The sequence below is a fragment of the Pyrus communis genome, chromosome 15 (genome assembly GCF_041283825.1).
Source record: "Pyrus communis isolate YQ-2024b chromosome 15, ASM4128382v1, whole genome shotgun sequence".
NCBI lineage: Eukaryota > Viridiplantae > Streptophyta > Magnoliopsida > Rosales > Rosaceae > Pyrus > Pyrus communis.
The window spans coordinates 16,276,924-16,288,948 of NC_142579.1; the positions used below are offsets into that span (position 1 = coordinate 16,276,924).

General features: G+C 38.4%; 1 pseudogene; it reads right to left on the minus strand.

Annotated features, from left to right (window-relative positions):
• Window positions 1-1,018: 1,018 nt before the first annotated feature.
• Window positions 1,019-4,489, minus strand: LOC148690584 (uncharacterized; annotated as a pseudogene).
• Between the last annotated feature and the right edge of the window lie 7,536 nt (window positions 4,490-12,025).

Sequence of the window (12,025 nt, forward strand, 5' to 3'; positions counted from 1 at the left end):
AGGTCCTTAATCAAAAAATTGTTGGTGTATGGAAAAGAGAGGAAGCAGGAAAGGGAGAGTTGTTGCCCGAGCATACAACAAGAAGGTAAAGGTAAAGACCTTCAAAAAAAGGAGAGTTAGTATGGAAAGCAATTCTGCCTTTAGGAGCTCAAGTTAGAGGCTTTGGGAAATGGAGTCCGACTTAGGAAGGTCCTTTCATTATCAACCAAGTACTAGACAAAGGAGAATATTACTTGGCAGATATGGAAGGAAGCTTACAAAGGCATCCAGTTAATGCTAAGTTTTTAAAGAAATATCATCCAACTCTCTAGGATGTTAAAGATTGTTATATTGAAAAGAGTTAGTGATTTCAAAGAAAAGTAAAGTTAGATGATGCAGTAAGAACTTTAATATAATGCAAGAAGTCAAACAAGTAAAGGCAAAGAATAATTTTATTTCATAAAAAGAAAGTTACAATGGCCCTAGCCTAACAAATTTACATCTTCACCCAGAGTGATTATTCTGGAGTAGTAAGTCTGCATAGTTGTAAAAATTCTGGTAGGCTCGATCAAAATAGTGCTACTATTAACAAGTAAAGACTCAGTATGTTCCAGTTCCAGATTTGCCTTTTTCACTTCTTCGAACTGTTATTTGAGTATGCCAATGAGAGTCGCATGCTCAGCCTTTAGCATAGCAAATTGCTCTTCTAACTTCTAGATTTCAGAAGTCACCACCTTGATCCTCTCCTCTATCACTAAACCTTCATCTGCTAGCTGTTGAATATGGTGGAAGTACTGGATTGTTTATCCTTAAAACACCTCACTCAATTGGCTTGCCTCTCAGCCTTCTAATGTTGATCCCTAAAAGCCTTCAAGTTCTCAAAATATGAAAGGAATGACTCCTTCAAGTTCTCAAAATATGAAAGGAATGACTCATGTTGAACTCTTGATAGTTGATTAGCCTTGAACATATCTGTTATGGCCTTCTCTACGTCGTGAAGAGCATTGAGGCTGAAGGAAGCTGAAAACTCCCTCTTCACTCACTCTTGAAAGACTTGGCGATGCTTTTGAAAGCCAGAAGATTCAGAGGGATGCCTTAAGGATTTTGGCTTTGTCTTGAGTTGCCCGAACTCTTTAGAAAGCTCGGGCAAAGCTGCAGTTGTGGAAATAGGTGAAGGAGAAGAGGGCAGTGCTTCAACTTCTTCAAAGGGCATAGCAATAGATGAGGTATCAGCAGAGGATGAAGCTCGAGAAATAGGAGTAGTGATGATTATAAGAGCAATGGTGGTTTTCATCTTTTTCTTAGGCCTAATAATAGGAATCCCTATGACCCCAGAAGCTAAAAGAGGTCGAGGAAGTTCCGTTTTGTGCACCAGACATGGAGGAAAATTGCCCGAGTCCTCTTTAGGGCCCTGTTGCAAAACCAAGTAAAACAAAGTTGGGAGAAGGACTACAATTCAGAATGAAGAAAGGTAAGATGAGAGAAGTCAATATACCTAAATGGAGCACGAGGACTTAAAAGGAGGGGTAATGACTCTTGGTTGTGAAGGAGGATCACTTCCACTAACTGGAGAATGAGGAGTGCCCGAACCCTCACCAAGCAAGGTCTTGAGTAGAAGGAGGAAACCCCTTTGTAATGATTACTGGATGAGGAGAAGCCCGTGGGCTAAATGCCTCTAAGACCACGGGGATCTCAGGGACTATAGGCTCCCTAAATGCTGTTATTGTTGGTTGCTGTGACTCATGTGCTGGAGATGGCAGGGGAAAATAAGAACGGAAAATAAGTATAAATAAAAGATATTAAGACATAAAGATTTAAGATCGAAGTACTCACTGAATTGTTGTCATATTCCACAAAGTGCAACATTTCCCTAGTTGACGGGTCAAACTAGGAAGTAGAAGCCACCATTTGGAGGAAAAGTTGAAAGAATAGAGGTAGAGCTTTGCCCAACTAAGGGTACAGCTACTCCAACCTTAGCCTATAAAAAGAAAGGTTAGGTATTAAAACTCTATGATGATGGGAATACAAGTATAAAGTGTGGAAAAGAGAAATACCTTTGAAGGCTTAGCCTGAGAGGGGGAATCATACGTTGATCAGGCAGACAGAGATGAAGCCTCGGGCTGAATGGACCTTTCACCTCTAATGTCCTATTTAAACATACAAGTACAGAGTTAGTGTAAATATTGAAAGAATAAAGGAAAGCAGGGTACTTAAAAGAATCGAACCTTTACCTCCAATTCCTTGAGGATAGCATCAAGAACAGGCTTGTCTTTCTGATACAACTTTGCTTTAATGGCTTTTCCCTGGAAACGATAATAGGCTTCTTGGTTGCTTAAGCCCTAAACACAAAAAAATGAAGTTGTTAGCTCTTAAACACAAAATGTAAGTAAGAAGGAAAGGTTAAAACAAAATTCACTTACTAGAAGCTTTATGTTTCTTCCTACCCACGCTCGCCTCAGCCACAAAAGCAAAAAACTTGGAGGATTTAGCGACCTATGCCCTTCTTCTCTTCTTTGTAGGGGTTCCTCGCAAACCATGGATGGAAAGCTGAGCCCGAGATCGCTCTTCAAGCTCGGACTCTAAAGATTCCACTACTGTTGCCCGAGTCCGCCGTGTGGCTCGAGTTTCCACAACAGGCTCAACCTCACCTTCTGAGTCTCCAAGTAGCTCAGAAACATCCCCACCTGCTCCAATGCCTTGTCTCTTTGCCTCAGTTGTGGCTTCTTGAAGGACAAAGGCATCCCCAACCTCTTCATCATGCCCGACGTCCATTTTTGTGAAGTTGCCTTGAGCTGCAAGTGTAAGGAAACCAAGAAAAGTTTTAGAAGAAGGCAGATTCATGAAATTACAAGTTAAAAAAAAAAAAAAAAGGTAATAGGTAACTATTAGAAGGAGTTGATTCTTCTGATGAATCATTTCCTTCCAATATGCAAGCTCATTTGGCTTTGGATAAGATTTGATTGAGAGTTGCTTAAAAAAACAGTCATGGACTTTGCGCAGGTTTCTTCCATACTTCTTAGTCCATTTTTCTTCCCACTAAGAAGAGAAGCTTGAAGGGCATTCAAAGTTCAGGTCCATGGGCTCTCGGGCAACCTTGCTCAATACCTCGAGACTTCGTTGAGCAGTTCGGAATGTGACTTCTTGTGGAGAGTGAAGACGATAAGAGGTACTACAATGAATAAAGTCGAAGAAGGGCACCCGAATAGCTTGTCTAAACCCCAATTGTCTAGCACAGAAGTTGCAATGGTAAACCTCCAGCCCGTGCTCATAGCAGTCACTCCTTACTCCCTAAGCTAGGTCCCTTGGTTGTATACAGCTGATAAATTTCTCTCTACAAAAGGGCTAGCGTCTCTTCCAAAAGCATCTTGGAAAGTTTGGTCAGAGAACTAAGGATATCTCCTCAGCACGGACGTTCCCCATTCCAAGTCTGCCCGAGTCCTGCAAACTCTAAAAAAGTAGAGGCAGCAGAAGGTGGAATGATTAGTGGGAGGGGCCTCAGCGAAGATTCCAGCAGGGGCCATTTTTTTATGGAAATCCAAGGTTGGGAGCCCGAAGCTCAGGGAAATACCATTGAAGCCAAACCTTGGTTGGTTTCGAATGGTTCACCCTTGGTAATCTTATACAGAAGATAATAGAGATGAGCAAGGAGGAAGGGGCCCGTGGCTACATCGTCAAAGTTGTGAAGAGTTTCTACTAGAGGAATCCATTCCACTTTCACTCCTTTAGATTTATTGGGAAAGACGTGTTTGTTGAGCTAGTAGAGGAGAAAGTACATGTGCTCCTGATCTCTGTTGGCATTGGAGGAAGAGGGGCCAAATTCCTTCTTTGCAAATGGGTTGAAGCCTGTAAATGAGGTTCCGTATCTCTTGAAGGTTGAGGAGTTATATTCCATTTCAAGAAAGAGAGCAGAGCTGCCCAAGCTTTCAGCGGTCGAGTGAGAAAGAAAAATCCAATCATAGGTAACATCTACGACCTTACCCGAGGGCCTTAGCCCGAAGACCTGTGCTATATCGGGGATGGTCAGAGACATGGGGCCCATGCTGAAGTCAAAACTGTCGGTGCCCGAGTTCCAGAAAAGCAGTGCAATTGTCAGTAGCTCGGGCTTAGCAATCACAGTCGACTTGCACAACACTATCAGCTTATAAATTCCGTTGTTCATCCATTTCCTTTTAAAGATGGGCTCGAGCTCATTTATCCATTATGTCTATGCCTCATCCTTCATAAGTCGAAAGCCGCGATGGTGGTTTGACCATTTAGAAGATGAAATGCCCGACTTAGCCTAAAATGGGTTAAGGGTGTACCAATTCTCCTTGGGCATATTGTTTTCTATAGCTACAGGGACCTGAGAAGTCCAAGCAGGCCCCAAGAAATGTACTCATCCCTCTTCGAAAAAAAGTTCAGTATGTAGGCCTGCCCGAGGACAATGAAGGCCTTTGAGTAAATGACGCATATTGGAAATCCCTTTACCAGTCTCGCAAGGAGATTGAGTTCGAGCAACTTTGGGTGCCATTAGATGATTTTGAGGAGAAGATGGGAAGAAAATCGGAATTAGGGGGCAAGAACTGAAGAACGAGATAAGTTTCTGGAAAGTCTGAAGGCTCTGAGAATTCTGCGAAGTTCTGGGAATTCAAAGGTTTGAAGTTGCTAAGGTATTTAGCCAAAGGGTTTAAGAGATAATTATTGATGTGAGAATTATACGAACACAAATTAAACCCTATTTTTATCAATTGTAGTGAAGAATGTAATTAGGGATCGTTCTGGACCGGGGATTAGGAGGGATTGTTAATCACTTGGATTTGACTCAAAAACGTAAAAACACAATATAAAACACCAAACTAGACCCAAAGAATGCAAAACTAAAGTTTAAAACACTAAGACAAACCAAAAGACTCAAAACTGCCTTAAAATTACTTTCTGAGCAGTTTTGAGCACTAGAGAAGAATTTGGACGAAAATAGTTATAACTTGACTCAAGATACTTTAAAAACACAACTAAATTGATTTCTAACTAATTTGACACTCCAAGTAAAGGGGGATTTTGATTTTGACGAATTTGAAAACAAAACTTAAAACTTTGTAAAACGAACGGATTTTAAAACGAATTTGGATTTAATGAATGGAATGAAGGCTAGCTAAGGGGTTCATCTCCACACATGCCATACTTGCACTCAAAACGATTTCTAATTGCTTTTCAATAAACCATGAATTCTCAACGCCCCAGATTAACCGTGAATTGCACTAATTAACCCTCAGATTTTCCTAACATTATTGAATTGGATGATTGCATACGACAACCCAAAGCATTCCCCACAAGTTCCCTACATGAATTGCATAATAGAGATACAAGCAAGAATCATTAAGTTCTTTGAAAACCATAAGCATTGACGAAGCACTTGTTACTATGAATTGCATGAAACTTATGCCAAGAATTTACTTAACGCAATTGAGATCATCAACTTTTACTACTTGTGAATATAAGTTTGTAACGATTAGGTGAAACTTCCTTATATCCTAGCATTAGATTTACGCATGATAATTAAGCATGCACTCTCAACCAACACACACAAATCAGTTTAATTCAAATAGATAAGTGAATTGAATTCACAACTTATGAAACGCAATTAGAGGTAATCAAATCATATAGCAAGCATGATCATGGTTTCGAATCCCCCCTAGCCAAGGGGGGGTTTAGTTCCTCATACGTACAAGACAAAGAAAAGTAAATTTAACCATTGAAATTAAAGGAGAGGAAACACCTAAAAATTCCAGCAACTCGAACTTGAATTGCATGAACGTCCAAGCCCTCTTCTCCTCCTCTTTGTTGCGGCACAAGGTCTAAGGACAGGTTTTGGGTGGTATTTGTATGGAGGAATGGATGTGTGATGGTAGGGTAGTGTTTAGGAGGGATGGGGAATGCGGCAAGGTGGGAAAATATGGAGAATGGTGAAGGATGGTTGCGGCAAAGGGTTGGGAATGTATGAATGTTGTGTGAAGGGGTGGTGGTCTAAATGGTGCGGCAAGGGCTGTTTATATAGGCTAGTTTGGCACACTTAGTAAAGGAAAAGGATTGCATAATCCCATTGAAAAAGGGTTAACTCAAGGCAGAAATCAAGTGGGATTTGGAATAGGTAGTGCGGCTAGGAATTAGGGAGTTCTAGAAGGATAGGTGCGGCACATATGTAGGGATAGGATAAGGTGTTCTAGAAACTGTGTTTAAGGCAGATTCCTAATCCTAAAGGGCTTAGGACATATGATATAAGAGTAGGAAAAGGATTGTGATTCCTAAACCTACAAGGAATGGTGTCTTGCGACATTGGTATGGATAAGTCTTCTAGAAACTGAAATAGGTGTTTAGATGTGTAATTGATTCCCCCTAATTAGCTAGGTTTAAGTCCCAATCTGATTTGGATAGGATAGAATAGGATAATGTTAGAGTTAGGATAGGATAAGGTTTCTAGGATAAGATAAGATAAGGTTGGATAAGGTTGGATAAGGTTTCTAGGATAGGATAAGATAAGGTTGGATAAGGTTCCTTGTTTCTTGCTTCTTCCTTATCTTCATTGGACTAGAACTTCTTCCACCAGATTTGTAGCCTTTCCTAGCTCTTCTTGTCTTCAATTTCGTCCATCCTCTTTGCTCCATGGTTAAGCTATCCAATCCATGCCCAAAAATGCTTCAAATAGCCTCAAAATGCACTTTCTTGCTCCCTTTGCCATTAGAACCTAAAAACATACGAAAATGGCTTAAAATACTAAAACAACTATGAATTAATAACATAAATGCATGAAAACAAGCTAAGTAAGTCGCCTAAATATGCTCCTATCAATTATACAGTAAGTGGTTACTTAACGATGAAAGTCATGTGTTAGTGCAAAGGTTTAGTTAACAACGGCTGTTTTAAATGGTGTAAGTCCCGAGTGAAGGCGTGCGACAACTATTTAATCATTATTAGCGTCTTGGGTTACAAACTTAAGAATGATTAAAGGGGGCATTGTTTGGGTTAATATTTGAATATTGGATCTAGATGAAGGAAAGCCCAAGGATGCCAACTAAAAGGGGACTTGCCCGAAGCCCAACACCAAGCCCAGAGGCAAAGTGAAGCCTTTTTAGCCAAGATACAAGCCACCTTCTTACCATTGAAGAGACAAATGGTGGTGACTAACCTACTACCAACCAAAGAATACTTTCTAGTGGCATTCCAAGTAAAAGGCTGATGACTCACTACCCTTCAGATGCTTTCGGGCAAGAGCAAAGTCACAGCAGTCAAGCTAATTGTCCTATAAAAGGAGAAAGAGGCCCCAGAGACAAGGACACTCAACCAATCAAACAAACAAACATACAAACTCTTCTCTCAAACCGAATTTGCATTCAAAAGCTGAAATCAACCCAAATTCAGTCATTTTTAGCGACAATCTATCTCTTGCCTAGTTTAAAGCTCTGCTATCTCCCTTAGTGGAGTAGTATCGATTCCCTTGGGTAAACTTGTTTACCATCCATCCCTTTTTAGCATATAAACCCCTGTTAATTCAAAGAGAAATGATTGCAAGAGGTTCAACCTTGATAGATAAGGTGAAATCTTGCTCGATGCTATTTGTTTGTTTTCTAAATTTGTAGATCTATTACTTAATGCATTCTCTAGTATGTATTCAATTTAGTTCCATCAGTTTTCCTATTTTAAAAGTTTCATGTGCATCTAGATCTGGTTAGTTTAAGGGATATGTTATCATTAAATTCAATTAAGAACCAAGCAAACGGCTTAAAGGGGCCTCGACTCCCTTCATTTGAACATCTAAGAGTATGAACTAAAAGTCCTTGTTTACAAGGCAAGAAAAAGCACTTAATGTGGACTTAACCCATCCACGACAATCATTTGATAACAAGAAGTTTGAGTAACTGGGGGCACAAGTAATCAACTAAAAACACTCTTGTTCTACATCTGCTATACTGAGATAGCAGTGGAACGCCTAGCACTTAGTTAGTATTGATTGCGAGCCTCAAGGCCTACACCTAAGGCCCCACAAAGGCACCTTTCAGAACTAACTTTGTCCTCTTCTTGTACCACATCAATAAGCAAGAGCCCGACTACACATCTAAAGTGTCAATCCCTTGGGGAGCTATGCTGAGGTTTGAGGATCCTTCTCTAGAGAAATCTTTGCCCGAACACCTCTTGTGGGAGCAAATTTTCAATGTGGATTGAATTGACAAAAACCTACATACATAAAGAAAGATACAAATGGAATTAGATTAACACGTTGTGGTGTTTGCCAAAGGACCTCCAATGCCTAAGTAAGAAATATTGTACGAAGTAATAAGAGTGTGGTGAGAGTTCTTGATTACCGGAATAAAGTGGCAGACCTTGAATATTTATAGAGAATTGAGAAGTTAACCCCTAGCGTTCAGGTTCATTAAACCTGTTACGTCCAGGTTTATTGAAACTATTAGCAGAGTGTTACTTAGTTTACACACCAATAGAAGAATATTCGTCTGAGATTCTAGGAATATGCTTCAGAGAAATTTATTATGCTAAGAGACTATAGGTAAGCCCATTACATATTAGGATAACCTATGCAGGTCGCGTGGCTATTGACTTGGATCGTTTGTGATGACTTGGGCTGGGAGGCTAATTGGTTGTGGGCTTCATAGAGAATGTGTTTCATTAGCTCATTGGAGTTTGACCAAAGATATGCTTATTCCATAAAGGACAGAATGATCATATTTGATAAGTTATACACGTAATATGTTTTCATTGATAGAGATATTTTGTGTTCCCACACCTCCTTTCCCTCTTTGATAGCCTGTATAATAAAAATGGTACTTAATGGATTTCTTTATGTGAAATAGTGTTGGTATAATTCAAATGATTTTTGTTGACATTTTGTAATTTATAAATAGGTTACGTGGCGTTGTTAAAGTTTTACCACTATCTAATTCTATAGTGATTGTGTTATTTAATAATACGGTTTAGTGATATTCTTATTCACTTAAAAGTGAGATGTTTTAGGTTTAATTCTTGCCAAAGACGAATTTAAACCACATTATTGGTAATTTATTGTGAGGTTAAAACTACTCCCTCGCCATTAGTATAATATCATAATTACTGTATTTGTCCTCTCCAAAGACAAATTTCTAGTTCTGGCGCCAACTATCGTTGAATACAATATCTCCTCACCTCTACAGTGACAAGGTGCCACTAAAACGAATGGTGATTGGCACATAAGAGGGCTTTTTCTAACCATATCTGAAGACGCACTTTAATCAAATACTATAACATTGAAAAGCTTTTCTGGTCATGTCAAATGTATATCATTTGTTTTGAACATCGTTATTCCAAAGTGAACTTTTATGCTTGGTCTTGATCCATCACAAAATTGAATAAGGAAGGCAGGATTCTTTGTTCTTTCGATTCTGACACTGTGTCTTGAATTCCTTGTGTTATATTGACCTATCAGTATAGTCTATACCTTTGTTCCTGAATTTTAAAGTATTGGGATAAGCTTTTCACGAAAGGAAAAACAGAATTCAGTGAAGTTAATAACAGTAGCTTGTTTATTTCGTGTGGTATTTGTTTTTATATTTCTTGAATTCACAATAAATACAGCGTTTTATTTATTTATTTTGGAAGAACATATATGCAACTTCATTAAAACATGGTCTAAATATAGAGAATAGAGAGAGTAATTTTTTCACGATTTTTTAAAACACAAAGCCTCAAGGGCAAGTATTACAAGAGTCTCAAAGCAAAGCCTGTCTAGCTAGCGCAGTTGGGAACCACCGCAAGCCACAATCAGATGTCAGAGAGTGACCAAAATTTGCAAGGGAATGGCTACAAATTTAGCTTTCCTAAATACATGATTAAAAAAAATACTCAAAAGTACATTCGCTAGCCCCAAAATGTTAGCGATTAAGGTGGAGATATGCTAGGGAACTGCACATTCGCCGTGCACAGACTTGATAACCAAAAGAGAATTTCCATCAACAATAACCTTAAAATAGCCAGCCCTTTCAGCCTGACAGAGACTCCACTTAAGCACCCTAGCTTCCACGGACAAAACAACGCAATCACCAAGAAACTTTGCACCAACAACAAGAGACTTTTTGACTTGCCCCGATCCGGAGCTACATCCAGGATCAACACGTAACATCATCATGTACCTGTTCCTTTATCATGCATCGCTTCCAAGGCATAACCATAAACAAACAACAATTCAACAACACATTAGCCTTTCTTTATATCATTGTTGCATGTAACCTTCGTGTTATACTACCTACGTATCCAAAGATAGAATCAAACTAATCGTAGTTATCCGTTCCCTAAGCTATGACATTTGTTATAGTATGTTCTAGCAGAAAAGTATAGAATTTCATAATCATTCAATGGAATTTGACGAGCATGATTCATTAGGCTCGATTATCGTCAAAGATGAATTTGAACCACATTATTGATAGTCTTTTGTGAGGCTAAACCCATCTATTCATCCTTAGTATAGATAATATCGTTTGTTTTCCAAAAAAGAAAAAATATATATCTATAATGTTTGTAGATTATAGATTTTATATAATTTTCATCATCGTAGTATTATATTTGTCCTCTCCAAGGACAAATTTCTAATTCTAGCTCTATCGTTGATGGAACGTATTATCTCCTCACCTCTACGGTGACAGGGTGCCACTAAACAAATGGTGATTGGCATATGTGAAAAACACACTTTAATCAAATACTAGAAATTCAAAAGCATTTTTGGTCCTGTCAAATGTATATGATTTGTTTTGGATATATCTTTTTTCCAAAGTGAATCACAAAATTGAAAAATGAAGGCAGGATCCTTTGTCCTTTCGATTCCGACACTGATAGTGTCTTGAATGGAATAGGATTATCTCCCATTCTATTCTCATTCTCTTCCCTTTCCTTTCCTCCTTTCACACATTGTTTTTTGTCTTATTATCTCTATAAAAAAAAAATTAATATAAGATGTTGACGTGATTTAACCGTGACCGTTCAAATAGGAGGAGAGAAAAGGAAAGAGATTAGAAGAGAAGAGAATCCCCCTTCCGTCTTGAATTCCTTGTGTTATATATGACCCTATGGTCTATACATTTGTTCATTAATTAATATGGAATTTGAGGGACACTCATGACAGTGGCTTATTTATTTTATGTGGTATTTGTTTCTATAATTTTAGAAATCGTAATAGATACAATGTATTTATTATTTATTTATTTATTTATTTTGAAAGAATATATATGCAATTTCATTAAAAATGATGCAAATACAGAGAACTAGAGGGAAAGAATTTTTCACAAGCTCTTTTTTTTTTCTTTTTTTTTTTTTTTTTTTTTGAAAAATGAGAAAAATATTAAAACACAGCCTCGAGGGCAAGTATTCCAACAAGAGTCCCAAAGCAAAGCCTGTTTATCTAGCACACTTGGGAACCACCGCAAGCCACAAACAATCAGAGGTCAAAGAGTGACCTAAATTTGCAAGGGAATCAGCTACAAAAATAGCTTTCCTAAATACATGGTTAAAAGAAATACTCTCAAAAGCATTCGCCAGCTCCAGAATGTCAGCAACTAATGTGGAGATACGTCAGCGACAATGAATGCGCATTCGTCATGCACTCACTTGATAACCAAAGAGAATCTCCGTTAACAATAACCTTAGAATAGCTAATCATTCGAGCCTGGCAAAGACTCCCCTTAAGCACCATAGCTTCCGAGGACAAAACACCTCAATCACCAAGAAACTTTGCACCTGTCACAAGAGGCTTGATTTGAGTAAGTGGAAAGAAAATGGCTAAAATACTTGCGTCTGTAATTTGATTATATGTGTGGTTCATGTGCTAAAAATTAACAGAGTTGAATTTTTTTTAAATTTTAACATAATTTCTAACAGACTTTACCACAAAAGCTTAAATCCTTTTTTCTTTTTTTCTTTTTTTTAGCTACATTCCAATTACTATATCACCACAAAAACTAATAATCCAATTAGGCCTTCTGTAATGGATACGACTTCGAAAGTCAACAAATACTCATTTGTTGTATGCGACAGT